Source organism: Pan paniscus, chromosome Y (genome assembly GCF_029289425.2).
Source record: "Pan paniscus chromosome Y, NHGRI_mPanPan1-v2.0_pri, whole genome shotgun sequence".
Classification (NCBI taxonomy): Eukaryota; Metazoa; Chordata; class Mammalia; order Primates; family Hominidae; genus Pan; species Pan paniscus.
Genome location: NC_073273.2, coordinates 12972429 through 12985449, shown reverse-complemented (window position 1 = coordinate 12985449; position 13021 = coordinate 12972429).

The following is a 13021-nucleotide window of genomic DNA, read 5'->3' as shown; positions in this document are numbered from 1 at the left end:
CCACCGTAGGCCTCAAAGCACAACAAATATCCACTTGCAGATTCTACAAAAAGAGTGTTTCAAGATTGCTTAATCAAAAGAAAGGTTCAACTCTGTGAGATGAATGCACACATCTCGAAGAAGTTTGTCAAAATGCGTCTGTCTAATTTTTATGTGAAGATATTTCCTTTTCCACATTAGGCTTCATAGCGTTCCAAATGTCCACTTGCAGATTCTACAAAAAGAGTGTTTCACAACTGCTCAATCACAAGAAAGTTGAAATCTATGAAATAAATTCACACATCACAAAGAAGTTTGTCAGAAGGCTTCTGTCTAGTTTTTATGTGAAGATATTGCCTTTTCCACTATAGGCCTCAAAGCGCTCCAAAGGTCCACTAGCAGATTCTACGAAAAGAGTGTTTCAAAGCTGCTGAATCAAAGGAAAGATTCAACTCTGTGAGATGAATGCAGATATCACAAATAAGTTTCTCAGAATGCTTCTGTCTAGTTATTATATGAAGACATTTCGTTTTCCAACAAAGGCCTCAAAGCGCTCCAAATGACTACTTGCAGATTCTACAAAAAGAGTGTTTCAAAACTGCTCAATGAAAATTAAGGTTCAACTCTGTGAGATGAATGCACATATCACAAAGAAATTTGTCAGAATGCTTCTGTCTTGTTCTTATGTGAAGATATTTAATTTTCCATGATCGGCCTCAAAGCACTCCAATTATCCACTTTCCTATAGTACAAAAAAAGTCTTTCAAACTGCTCAATCACAAGTAAGGTTCAACTGTGTGAGATGAATGCACGTATCACAAAGACAGTTTTCAGAATGCTTCTGACTAGTTTTTATGTGAAGATATTATCTTTTCCACCATAGGCCTCAAAGCACAACAAATGTCCGTTTGCAGATTCTACAGAAAGAGAGTTTCATGACTGTTCAATCAAAAGAAAAGTTCAACTCTTTGACATGAATGCACATATCACAAAGAAGTTTTTCAGAATGCTTCTGTCTAGTTTTTATATGAAGATATTTCCCTTTCTACCATAAGCCTCAAAGCACTCCAAATGTCCACTCCCAGATTCTACAAATGGAGTGTTTCAAAGCTGGTCTATCAAAAGAAATGTTCAACTCTCTGAGATGTATGCACACATCACAGAGAAGTTTGTCAGAATGCTTCTGTCTAGTTTTTATGTGAAGATATTTCCTATTGAACCATAGGCCTGAAAGTGCTCCAAATGTCCCCTTGAAGATTCTAGAAAAAGAGTGTTTCAAAGCTGCTCCATCCACAGAAATATTCAACGCCATGAGATGCATGCACACATCCAAAGGAGTTTGTCAGAATGCTTCTGTCTAGTTTTTATGTGAAGGTATTTCCTTTTCCACCATAGGCCTCAAAGTGCTCCAAATGTCCAATTCCAGATTCTACTAAAACACTGTTTCCAAACTGGTCAATGAAAAGAAATGTTCAACTCTGTGAGATGAATGCACACAGCATAAAGAAATTTGTCAGAATGCTTCTGTCTACTTTTTACGTGAAGATATTTCCTTTTCCGCAATAGGCCGCAAAAGGCTCCAAATGTCCACTTCCAGGTTCTACTAAAAGAGCATTTCGAAGCTGGTCAATCAAAAGAAAGGTTCAACTCTGTGAGATGAATGCACACATCACAAAGATGTTTTTCAGAATGCCTCCATCTAATTTTTATATGAAGATATTTCCCTTTCCGTGATAGGCCTCAAAGTGCTCAAAATGTCGTCATCCAGATTCCACAAAAAGAATGTTTCATAACTGCTCAATGAAAATTAACTTTCAACTCTGTGAGATGAATGCGCACACGAAAAAGAAATTTGTCAGTATGCTTCTGTCTAGTTCTTATGTGAAGATATTTCCTTTTCCACCCTAGGCCTCCAAGCGTTCCAAAGGTCCACTTGTAGATTCTGCCAAAAGAGTGTTTCAAAACTGTTCAGTGAAAAGTAAGGTTCAACTCTGTGAGATGAATGCACACATCACATAGAAAGCTTCTCAGATAGCTTCTGTCTAGCTGTGATATGAAGATATTTCCTTATCCACCGTAGGCCTCAGAGCACTCGAAATGTCCACTTGCAGATGCTACAAAAGAGTGTTTCAAAACTACTCAATGAAAAGCAAGGTTCAGCCCCGTGAGATGAATGCATGCATCCCAAAGTAGTTTGTGAGAATGCTTCTGTCTAGGTTTTTTGTGAATGTATTTCCTTTCCAGCAAAGGCCTCAAAGTGCTCCAAAAATCCACTTGCAGATTCCCCAAAGGAAGGTTTCAAAACTGCTCAATGGAAAGTAAGGTTCAACTCTGTGAGATGAATGTACACATCACAAAGTAGTTTGTCAAAATCCTTCTGTCTAGTTTTAATGTGAAGATATTTCCTTTTCGTGTTTCAAAACTGGTCAATCCAAAGTAAGGTTCAACTCTGTGAGATGAATACACATATCACAAGAAATTTCTCAGAATGCTTCTGTCTAGTTCTTAGGTGAAGATATTTCCTTTGCCACAATAGACCTCAAAGCACTCCAAAAGTCCACATGCAGATCATTCAAAAAGGGTGTTTCAAAACTGCTCAATAAAAAGTAAGGTTTCACTCTGTGTGATAAATGCACATATCACAAAGAAGGTTGTCAGAATGCTTCTGTCTAATTTTTGTGTGAAGATATTTCCTTTTCCACCATAGGCCCCAAACCTTCCAAATGCCTACTTGCAGATTCTGCAGAAAGAGTGTTTCAAAGCTGCTCAATTAAAAGATAGTTTCAACTCTGTGAGACGAATGCACACATCACAAAGAAGCTTGTCAGAATGCTTGTGTCTAGTTCTTATGGGAAGATATTTCCTTTACCACCATAGCCCTCCAAGCGCTCCAAATGTCCACTTGCAGATTCTACGAAAACAGTGTTTCAAAACTGTTCAACCAGACTAAGGTTCATCTCTGTGAGATGAATGCACACATCACAAAGAAATTTATCAGAATCCTTCTGTCTACTTCTTAAGTGAAGATATTTCCTTTTCCACCATAGGCCTCAAAGCACTCCAAATGTCCATTTTCAGATAGTAGAAAAAGGGGGTTTCCAAACTGCTCAATCAAAAGTAAGGTTCAGCTTTGTGAGATGAATGCATATATCTCAAAGAATGTTGTGAGAATGCTTCTGTCTCCTATTTATGTGAGGACGTTTCCTTTTCCACTGTAGGCCTCAAACCGCTCCAAATGTCCGTTTGCAGATTCTACAAAAAGAGTGCTTCAAAGCTACTCATTCAAACGAAGGTTCAAATCTGTGAGATGAATTATCACGTCACAAAGAAGCTTCTCAGAATGCTTCTCTCTAGTTATTATTATACGAAGTCATTTCGTTATCCACCATAGGCCTCCAAGAGCTCCAAATATCCACTTTCAGATTCTACAAAAAGAATGTTTCAAAGCTGCTCAATCAAAAGAAAAGTTAAACTCTGTGTGATACGAAAGCACACATCACATTGGAGTTTCTCATAATGCTTCTGCCTAGTTATTACATGAAGACGTTTCGTTATCCACCATAGGCCTTGAAGCGCTCCAAATGTCATCTTGCAGATTCTACAAAAAGAGTATTTAAAAATTCCTCAATGAAAAGTAAGGTTCAACTCTGTGAGAAGAATGCACACATCACAAAAAAGTTTGTCTGAGTGCTTCTGTCTACTTGTTATGTGAAGATATTTCCTTTTCCGTCAGAGGCCTCAAGCCACTGCAAATATCCACTGGGAGATTCTACAGAGAGAGTGTTTCAAAGTTGCTCAGTCAAAAGAAAGGTTCAACTCTGTGAGTTGAATGCACACATCACAAAGGAGTTTGTCACAATGCTTCTGTCTAGTCTTTATGTGAAGATATTTCCTTTTCCACCATAGGCCTCCAAGCAATCCAAAGGTCCACTTTCAAATTCTACAAAAAGTGTGTTTCAAAACTGCTCAATGAAAAGCAAGGTTCAACTCTGTGAGATGAATGTACACATCACAAAGAAGTTTGTCAGAACGCTTCTCTCCAGTTTTATTGTGAAGCTATTTCATTTTCCACCAGAGGCCTCAAAGCGATCCAAATGTCCACTTGCAGATTTTATAAAAGTACTCTTTCAAAGCTGCCCAGTCAAAAGAACAGTTCAACTCTGTGAGACGAATGCTCACATTACAAAGAAGTTTGTGAGAATTCTTCTGTCTAGTTATTATGTGAAGATATTTCGTTATCCACCAGAGGCCTCAAAGACCTCCAAATATCCACCTGCAGATTCTACAGAAAGAGTGTTTCAAAACTGCTCAATGAAAAGTAAGGATCAACTCTGTGAGATGAATGCACACATCACAAAGAAGTTTGTCAGAATGCTTCTGTCTAGTTTTTAGGTGGAGATATTTCCTTTTGCTCCACAGGCCTCAAAGCGCTTCAAATGTTCACATGCAAATTCTACAAAAAGAGGGTTTCAAAGCTGCTCAATCAAAAGAAAGGTTCAACTCTGTGAGATGAATGCACACATCAGAAAGAAGTTTGTCAGAAGGCTTCCATCTAGTTTGTATGTGAATATATTTCTTTTTCGACCCTAGGCCTCAAAGCGCTTCAAATGTCCACTTGCAGATTCTACGAAAAGTGTTTCAAAATGGCTCAATGGAAAGTAAGGTTTAACTCTGTGAGATTAATGCACACACCACAAAGAAATTGGTCAGAATGCTTCTGTCTCCTTCTGATGTGAAGATATTTTCTTTTCCACCATAGGCCTCAAAGCACTTCGAATGTCCACTTGCATTTATTACAAAAGTGGTCTTTCAAAGATGCTCAATCAAAAGAAAGGGTCAAGTCTGAGAGATAAATGCACACAGCCCAAAGGAGGCTCTCAGAGTGCTTCTGTCAAGTTTTTATTTGAAGATATTTCCTTTTCCACCGTAGGCCTCAAAGCACAACAAATATCCACTTGCAGATTCTACAAAAAGAGTGTTTCAAGATTGCTTAATCAAAAGAAAGGTTCAACTCTGTGAGATGAATGCACACATCTCGAAGAAGTTTGTCAAAATGCGTCTGTCTAATTTTTATGTGAAGATATTTCCTTTTCCACCTTAGGCTTCATAGCGTTCCAAATGTCCACTTGCAGATTCTACAAAAAGAGTGTTTCACAACTGCTCAATCACAAGAAAGTTGAAATCTATGAAATAAATTCACACATCACAAAGAAGTTTGTCAGAAGGCTTCTGTCTAGTTTTTATGTGAAGATATTGCCTTTTCCACCATAGGCCTCAAATCGCTCCAAATGTCCACTAGCAGATTCTACGAAAAGAGTGTTTCAAAGCTGCTGAATCAAAGGAAAGATTCAACTCTGTGAGATGAATGCAGATATCACAAATAAGTTTCTCAGAATGCTTCTGTCTAGTTATTATATGAAGACATTTCGTTTTCCAACAAAGGCCTCAAAGCGCTCCAAATGACTACTTGCAGATTCTACAAAAAGAGTGTTTCAAAACTGCTCAATGAAAATTAAGGTTCAACTCTGTGAGATGAATGCACATATCACAAAGAAATTTGTCAGAATGCTTCTGTCTTGTTCTTATGTGAAGATATTTAATTTTCCATGATCGGCCTCAAAGCACTCCAATTATCCACTTTCCTATAGTACAAAAAAAGTCTTTCAAACTGCTCAATCACAAGTAAGGTTCAACTCTGTGAGATGAATGCACACATCACATAGAAAGCTTCTCAGATAGCTTCTGTCTAGCTGTGATATGAAGATATTTCCTTATCCACCGTAGGCCTCAGAGCACTCGAAATGTCCACTTGCAGATGCTACAAAAGTGTGTTTCAAAACTACTCAATGAAAAGCAAGCTTCAGCCCTGTGAGAAGAATGCATGCATCCCAAAGTAGTTTGTGAGAATGCTTCTGTCTAGGTTTTTTGTGAATGTATTTCCTTTCCAGCAAAGGCCTCAAAGTGCTCCAAAAATCCACTTGCAGATTCCCCAAAGGAAGGTTTCGAAACTGCTCAATGGAAAGTAAGGTTCAACTCTGTGAGATGAATGTACGCATCACAAAGAAGTTTGTCAAAATCCTTCTGTCTAGTTTTAATGTGAAGATATTTCCTTTTCGTGTTTCAAAACTGGTCAATCCAAAGTGAGGTTCAACTCTGTGAGATGAATACACATATCACAAGAAATTTCTCAGAATGCTTCTGTCTAGTTCTTAGGTGAAGATATTTCCTTGGCCACAATAGACCTCAAAGCACTCCAAATGTCCACTTGCAGATCATTCAAAAAGGGTGTTTCAAAACTGCTCAATAAAAAGTAAGGTTTCACTCTGTGTGATAAATGCACATATCACAAAGAAGGTTGTCAGAATGCTTCTGTCTAATTTTTGTGTGAAGATATTTCCTTTTCCACCATACGCCCCAAACCTTCCAAATGCCTACTTGCAGATTCTGCAGAAAGAGTGTTTCAAAGCTGCTCAATTAAAAGATAGTTTCAACTCTGTGAGACGAATGCACACATCACAAAGAAGCTTGTCAGAATGCTTGTGTCTAGTTCTTATGGGAAGATATTTCCTTTACCACCATAGCCCTCCAAGCGCTCCAAATGTCCACTTGCAGATTCTACGAAAACAGTGTTTCAAAACTGTTCAACCAGACTAAGGTTCATCTCTGTGAGATGAATGCACACATCACAAAGAAATTTATCAGAATCCTTCTGTCTACTTCTTAAGTGAAGATATTTCCTTTTCCACCATAGGCCTCAAAGCACTCCAAATGTCCATTTTCAGATAGTAGAAAAAGGGGGTTTCCAAACTGCTCAATCAAAAGTAAGGTTCAGCTTTGTGAGATGATTGCATATATCTCAAAGAATGTTGTGAGAATGCTTCTGTCTCCTATTTATGTGAGGACGTTTCCTTTTCCACTGTAGGCCTCAAACCACTCCAAATGTCCGTTTGCAGATTCTACAAAAAGAGTGCTTCAAAGCTACTCATTCAAACGAAGGTTCAAATCTGTGAGATGAATTATCACGTCACAAAGAAGCTTCTCAGAATGCTTCTCTCTAGTTATTATTATACGAAGTCATTTCGTTATCCACCATAGGCCTCCAAGAGCTCCAAATATCCACTTTCAGATTCTACAAAAAGAATGTTTCAAAGCTGCTCAATCAAAAGAAAAGTTAAACTCTGTGTGATACGAAAGCACACATCACATTGGAGTTTCTCATAATGCTTCTGCCTAGTTATTACATGAAGACGTTTCGTTATCCACCATAGGCCTTGAAGCGCTCCAAATGTCATCTTGCAGATTCTACAAAAAGAGTATTTAAAAATTCCTCAATGAAAAGTAAGGTTCAACTCTGTGAGAAGAATGCACACATCACAAAAAAGTTTGTCTGAGTGCTTCTGTCTACTTGTTATGTGAAGATATTTCCTTTTCCATCAGAGGCCTCAAGCCACTGCAAATATCCACTGGGAGATTCTACAGAGAGAGTGTTTCAAAGTTGCTCAGTCAAAAGAAAGGTTCAACTCTGTGAGTTGAATGCACACATCACAAAGGAGTTTGTCACAATGCTTCTGTCTAGTCTTTATGTGAAGATATTTCCTTTTCCACCATAGGCCTCCAAGCAATCCAAAGGTCCACTTTCAAATTCTACAAAAAGTGTGTTTCAAAACTGCTCAATGAAAAGCAAGGTTCAACTCTGTGAGATGAATGTACACATCACAAAGAAGTTTGTCAGAACGCTTCTCTCCAGTTTTATTGTGAAGCTATTTCCTTTTCCACCAGAGGCCTCAAAGCGATCCAAATGTCCACTTGCAGATTTTATAAAAGTACTCTTTCAAAGCTGCTCAGTCAAAAGAACAGTTCAACTGTGTGAGACGAATGCTCACATTACAAAGAAGTTTGTGAGAATTCTTCTGTCTAGTTATTATGTGAAGATATTTCGTTATCCACCAGAGGCCTCAAAGCCCTCCAAATATCCACCTGCAGATTCTACAAAAAGAGTGTTTCAAAACTGCTCAATGAAAAGTAAGGATCAACTCTGTGAGATGAATGCACACATCACAAAGAAGTTTGTCAGAATGCTTCTGTCTAGTTTTTAGGTGGAGATATTTCCTTTTGCTCCACAGGCCTCAAAGCGCTTCAAATGTTCACATGCAAATTCTACAAAAAGAGGGTTTCAAAGCTGCTCAATCAAAAGAAAGGTTCAACTCTGTGAGATGAATGCACACATCAGAAAGAAGTTTGTCAGAAGGCTTCCATCTAGTTTTTATGTGAATATATTTCTTTTTCGACCCTAGGCCTCAAAGCACTTCAAATGTCCACTTGCAGATTCTACGAAAAGTGTTTCAAAATGGCTCAATGGAAAGTAAGGTTTAACTCTGTGAGATTAATGCACACACCACAAAGAAATTGGTCAGAATGCTTCTGTCTCCTTCTGATGTGAAGATATTTTCTTTTCCACCATAGGCCTCAAAGCACTTCGAATGTCCACTTGCATTTATTACAAAAGTGGTCTTTCAAAGATGCTCAATCAAAAGAAAGGGTCAAGTCTGAGAGATAAATGCACACAGCCCAAAGGAGGCTCTCAGAGTGCTTCTGTCAAGTTTTTATTTGAAGATATTTCCTTTTCCACCGTAGGCCTCAAAGCACAACAAATATCCACTTGCAGATTCTACAAAAAGAGTGTTTCAAGATTGCTTAATCAAAAGAAAGGTTCAACTCTGTGAGATGAATGCACACATCTCGAAGAAGTTTGTCAAAATGCGTCTGTCTAATTTTTATGTGAAGATATTTCCTTTTCCACATTAGGCTTCATAGCGTTCCAAATGTCCACTTGCAGATTCTACAAAAAGAGTGTTTCACAACTGCTCAATCACAAGAAAGTTGAAATCTATGAAATAAATTCACACATCACAAAGAAGTTTGTCAGAAGGCTTCTGTCTAGTTTTTATGTGAAGATATTGCCTTTTCCACTATAGGCCTCAAAGCGCTCCAAAGGTCCACTAGCAGATTCTACGAAAAGAGTGTTTCAAAGCTGCTGAATCAAAGGAAAGATTCAACTCTGTGAGATGAATGCAGATATCACAAATAAGTTTCTCAGAATGCTTCTGTCTAGTTATTATATGAAGACATTTCGTTTTCCAACAAAGGCCTCAAAGCGCTCCAAATGACTACTTGCAGATTCTACAAAAAGAGTGTTTCAAAACTGCTCAATGAAAATTAAGGTTCAACTCTGTGAGATGAATGCACATATCACAAAGAAATTTGTCAGAATGCTTCTGTCTTGTTCTTATGTGAAGATATTTAATTTTCCATGATCGGCCTCAAAGCACTCCAATTATCCACTTTCCTATAGTACAAAAAAAGTCTTTCAAACTGCTCAATCACAAGTAAGGTTCAACTGTGTGAGATGAATGCACGTATCACAAAGACAGTTTTCAGAATGCTTCTGACTAGTTTTTATGTGAAGATATTATCTTTTCCACCATAGGCCTCAAAGCACAACAAATGTCCGTTTGCAGATTCTACAGAAAGAGAGTTTCATGACTGTTCAATCAAAAGAAAAGTTCAACTCTTTGACATGAATGCACATATCACAAAGAAGTTTTTCAGAATGCTTCTGTCTAGTTTTTATATGAAGATATTTCCCTTTCTACCATAAGCCTCAAAGCACTCCAAATGTCCACTCCCAGATTCTACAAATGGAGTGTTTCAAAGCTGGTCTATCAAAAGAAATGTTCAACTCTCTGAGATGTATGCACACATCACAGAGAAGTTTGTCAGAATGCTTCTGTCTAGTTTTTATGTGAAGATATTTCCTATTGAACCATAGGCCTGAAAGTGCTCCAAATGTCCCCTTGAAGATTCTAGAAAAAGAGTGTTTCAAAGCTGCTCCATCCACAGAAATATTCAACGCCATGAGATGCATGCACACATCCAAAGGAGTTTGTCAGAATGCTTCTGTCTAGTTTTTATGTGAAGGTATTTCCTTTTCCACCATAGGCCTCAAAGTGCTCCAAATGTCCAATTCCAGATTCTACTAAAACACTGTTTCCAAACTGGTCAATGAAAAGAAATGTTCAACTCTGTGAGATGAATGCACACAGCATAAAGAAATTTGTCAGAATGCTTCTGTCTACTTTTTACGTGAAGATATTTCCTTTTCCGCAATAGGCCGCAAAAGGCTCCAAATGTCCACTTCCAGGTTCTACTAAAAGAGCATTTCGAAGCTGGTCAATCAAAAGAAAGGTTCAACTCTGTGAGATGAATGCACACATCACAAAGATGTTTTTCAGAATGCCTCCATCTAATTTTTATATGAAGATATTTCCCTTTCCGTGATAGGCCTCAAAGTGCTCAAAATGTCGTCATCCAGATTCCACAAAAAGAATGTTTCATAACTGCTCAATGAAAATTAACTTTCAACTCTGTGAGATGAATGCGCACACGAAAAAGAAATTTGTCAGTATTCTTCTGTCTAGTTCTTATGTGAAGATATTTCCTTTTCCACCCTAGGCCTCCAAGCGTTCCAAAGGTCCACTTGTAGATTCTGCCAAAAGAGTGTTTCAAAACTGTTCAGTGAAAAGTAAGGTTCAACTCTGTGAGATGAATGCACACATCACATAGAAAGCTTCTCAGATAGCTTCTGTCTAGCTGTGATATGAAGATATTTCCTTATCCACCGTAGGCCTCAGAGCACTCGAAATGTCCACTTGCAGATGCTACAAAAGAGTGTTTCAAAACTACTCAATGAAAAGCAAGGTTCAGCCCCGTGAGATGAATGCATGCATCCCAAAGTAGTTTGTGAGAATGCTTCTGTCTAGGTTTTTTGTGAATGTATTTCCTTTCCAGCAAAGGCCTCAAAGTGCTCCAAAAATCCACTTGCAGATTCCCCAAAGGAAGGTTTCAAAACTGCTCAATGGAAAGTAAGGTTCAACTCTGTGAGATGAATGTACACATCACAAAGTAGTTTGTCAAAATCCTTCTGTCTAGTTTTAATGTGAAGATATTTCCTTTTCGTGTTTCAAAACTGGTCAATCCAAAGTAAGGTTCAACTCTGTGAGATGAATACACATATCACAAGAAATTTCTCAGAATGCTTCTGTCTAGTTCTTAGGTGAAGATATTTCCTTTGCCACAATAGACCTCAAAGCACTCCAAAAGTCCACATGCAGATCATTCAAAAAGGGTGTTTCAAAACTGCTCAATAAAAAGTAAGGTTTCACTCTGTGTGATAAATGCACATATCACAAAGAAGGTTGTCAGAATGCTTCTGTCTAATTTTTGTGTGAAGATATTTCCTTTTCCACCATACGCCCCAAACCTTCCAAATGCCTACTTGCAGATTCTGCAGAAAGAGTGTTTCAAAGCTGCTCAATTAAAAGATAGTTTCAACTCTGTGAGACGAATGCACACATCACAAAGAAGCTTGTCAGAATGCTTGTGTCTAGTTCTTATGGGAAGATATTTCCTTTACCACCATAGCCCTCCAAGCGCTCCAAATGTCCACTTGCAGATTCTACGAAAACAGTGTTTCAAAACTGTTCAACCAGACTAAGGTTCATCTCTGTGAGATGAATGCACACATCACAAAGAAATTTATCAGAATCCTTCTGTCTACTTCTTAAGTGAAGATATTTCCTTTTCCACCATAGGCCTCAAAGCACTCCAAATGTCCATTTTCAGATAGTAGAAAAAGGGGGTTTCCAAACTGCTCAATCAAAAGTAAGGTTCAGCTTTGTGAGATGAATGCATATATCTCAAAGAATGTTGTGAGAATGCTTCTGTCTCCTATTTATGTGAGGACGTTTCCTTTTCCACTGTAGGCCTCAAACCGCTCCAAATGTCCGTTTGCAGATTCTACAAAAAGAGTGCTTCAAAGCTACTCATTCAAACGAAGGTTCAAATCTGTGAGATGAATTATCACGTCACAAAGAAGCTTCTCAGAATGCTTCTCTCTAGTTATTATTATACGAAGTCATTTCGTTATCCACCATAGGCCTCCAAGAGCTCCAAATATCCACTTTCAGATTCTACAAAAAGAATGTTTCAAAGCTGCTCAATCAAAAGAAAAGTTAAACTCTGTGTGATACGAAAGCACACATCACATTGGAGTTTCTCATAATGCTTCTGCCTAGTTATTACATGAAGACGTTTCGTTATCCACCATAGGCCTTGAAGCGCTCCAAATGTCATCTTGCAGATTCTACAAAAAGAGTATTTAAAAATTCCTCAATGAAAAGTAAGGTTCAACTCTGTGAGAAGAATGCACACATCACAAAAAAGTTTGTCTGAGTGCTTCTGTCTACTTGTTATGTGAAGATATTTCCTTTTCCGTCAGAGGCCTCAAGCCACTGCAAATATCCACTGGGAGATTCTACAGAGAGAGTGTTTCAAAGTTGCTCAGTCAAAAGAAAGGTTCAACTCTGTGAGTTGAATGCACACATCACAAAGGAGTTTGTCACAATGCTTCTGTCTAGTCTTTATGTGAAGATATTTCCTTTTCCACCATAGGCCTCCAAGCAATCCAAAGGTCCACTTTCAAATTCTACAAAAAGTGTGTTTCAAAACTGCTCAATGAAAAGCAAGGTTCAACTCTGTGAGATGAATGTACACATCACAAAGAAGTTTGTCAGAACGCTTCTCTCCAGTTTTATTGTGAAGCTATTTCATTTTCCACCAGAGGCCTCAAAGCGATCCAAATGTCCACTTGCAGATTTTATAAAAGTACTCTTTCAAAGCTGCCCAGTCAAAAGAACAGTTCAACTCTGTGAGACGAATGCTCACATTACAAAGAAGTTTGTGAGAATTCTTCTGTCTAGTTATTATGTGAAGATATTTCGTTATCCACCAGAGGCCTCAAAGACCTCCAAATATCCACCTGCAGATTCTACAGAAAGAGTGTTTCAAAACTGCTCAATGAAAAGTAAGGATCAACTCTGTGAGATGAATGCACACATCACAAAGAAGTTTGTCAGAATGCTTCTGTCTAGTTTTTAGGTGGAGATATTTCCTTTTGCTCCACAGGCCTCAAAGCGCTTCAAAT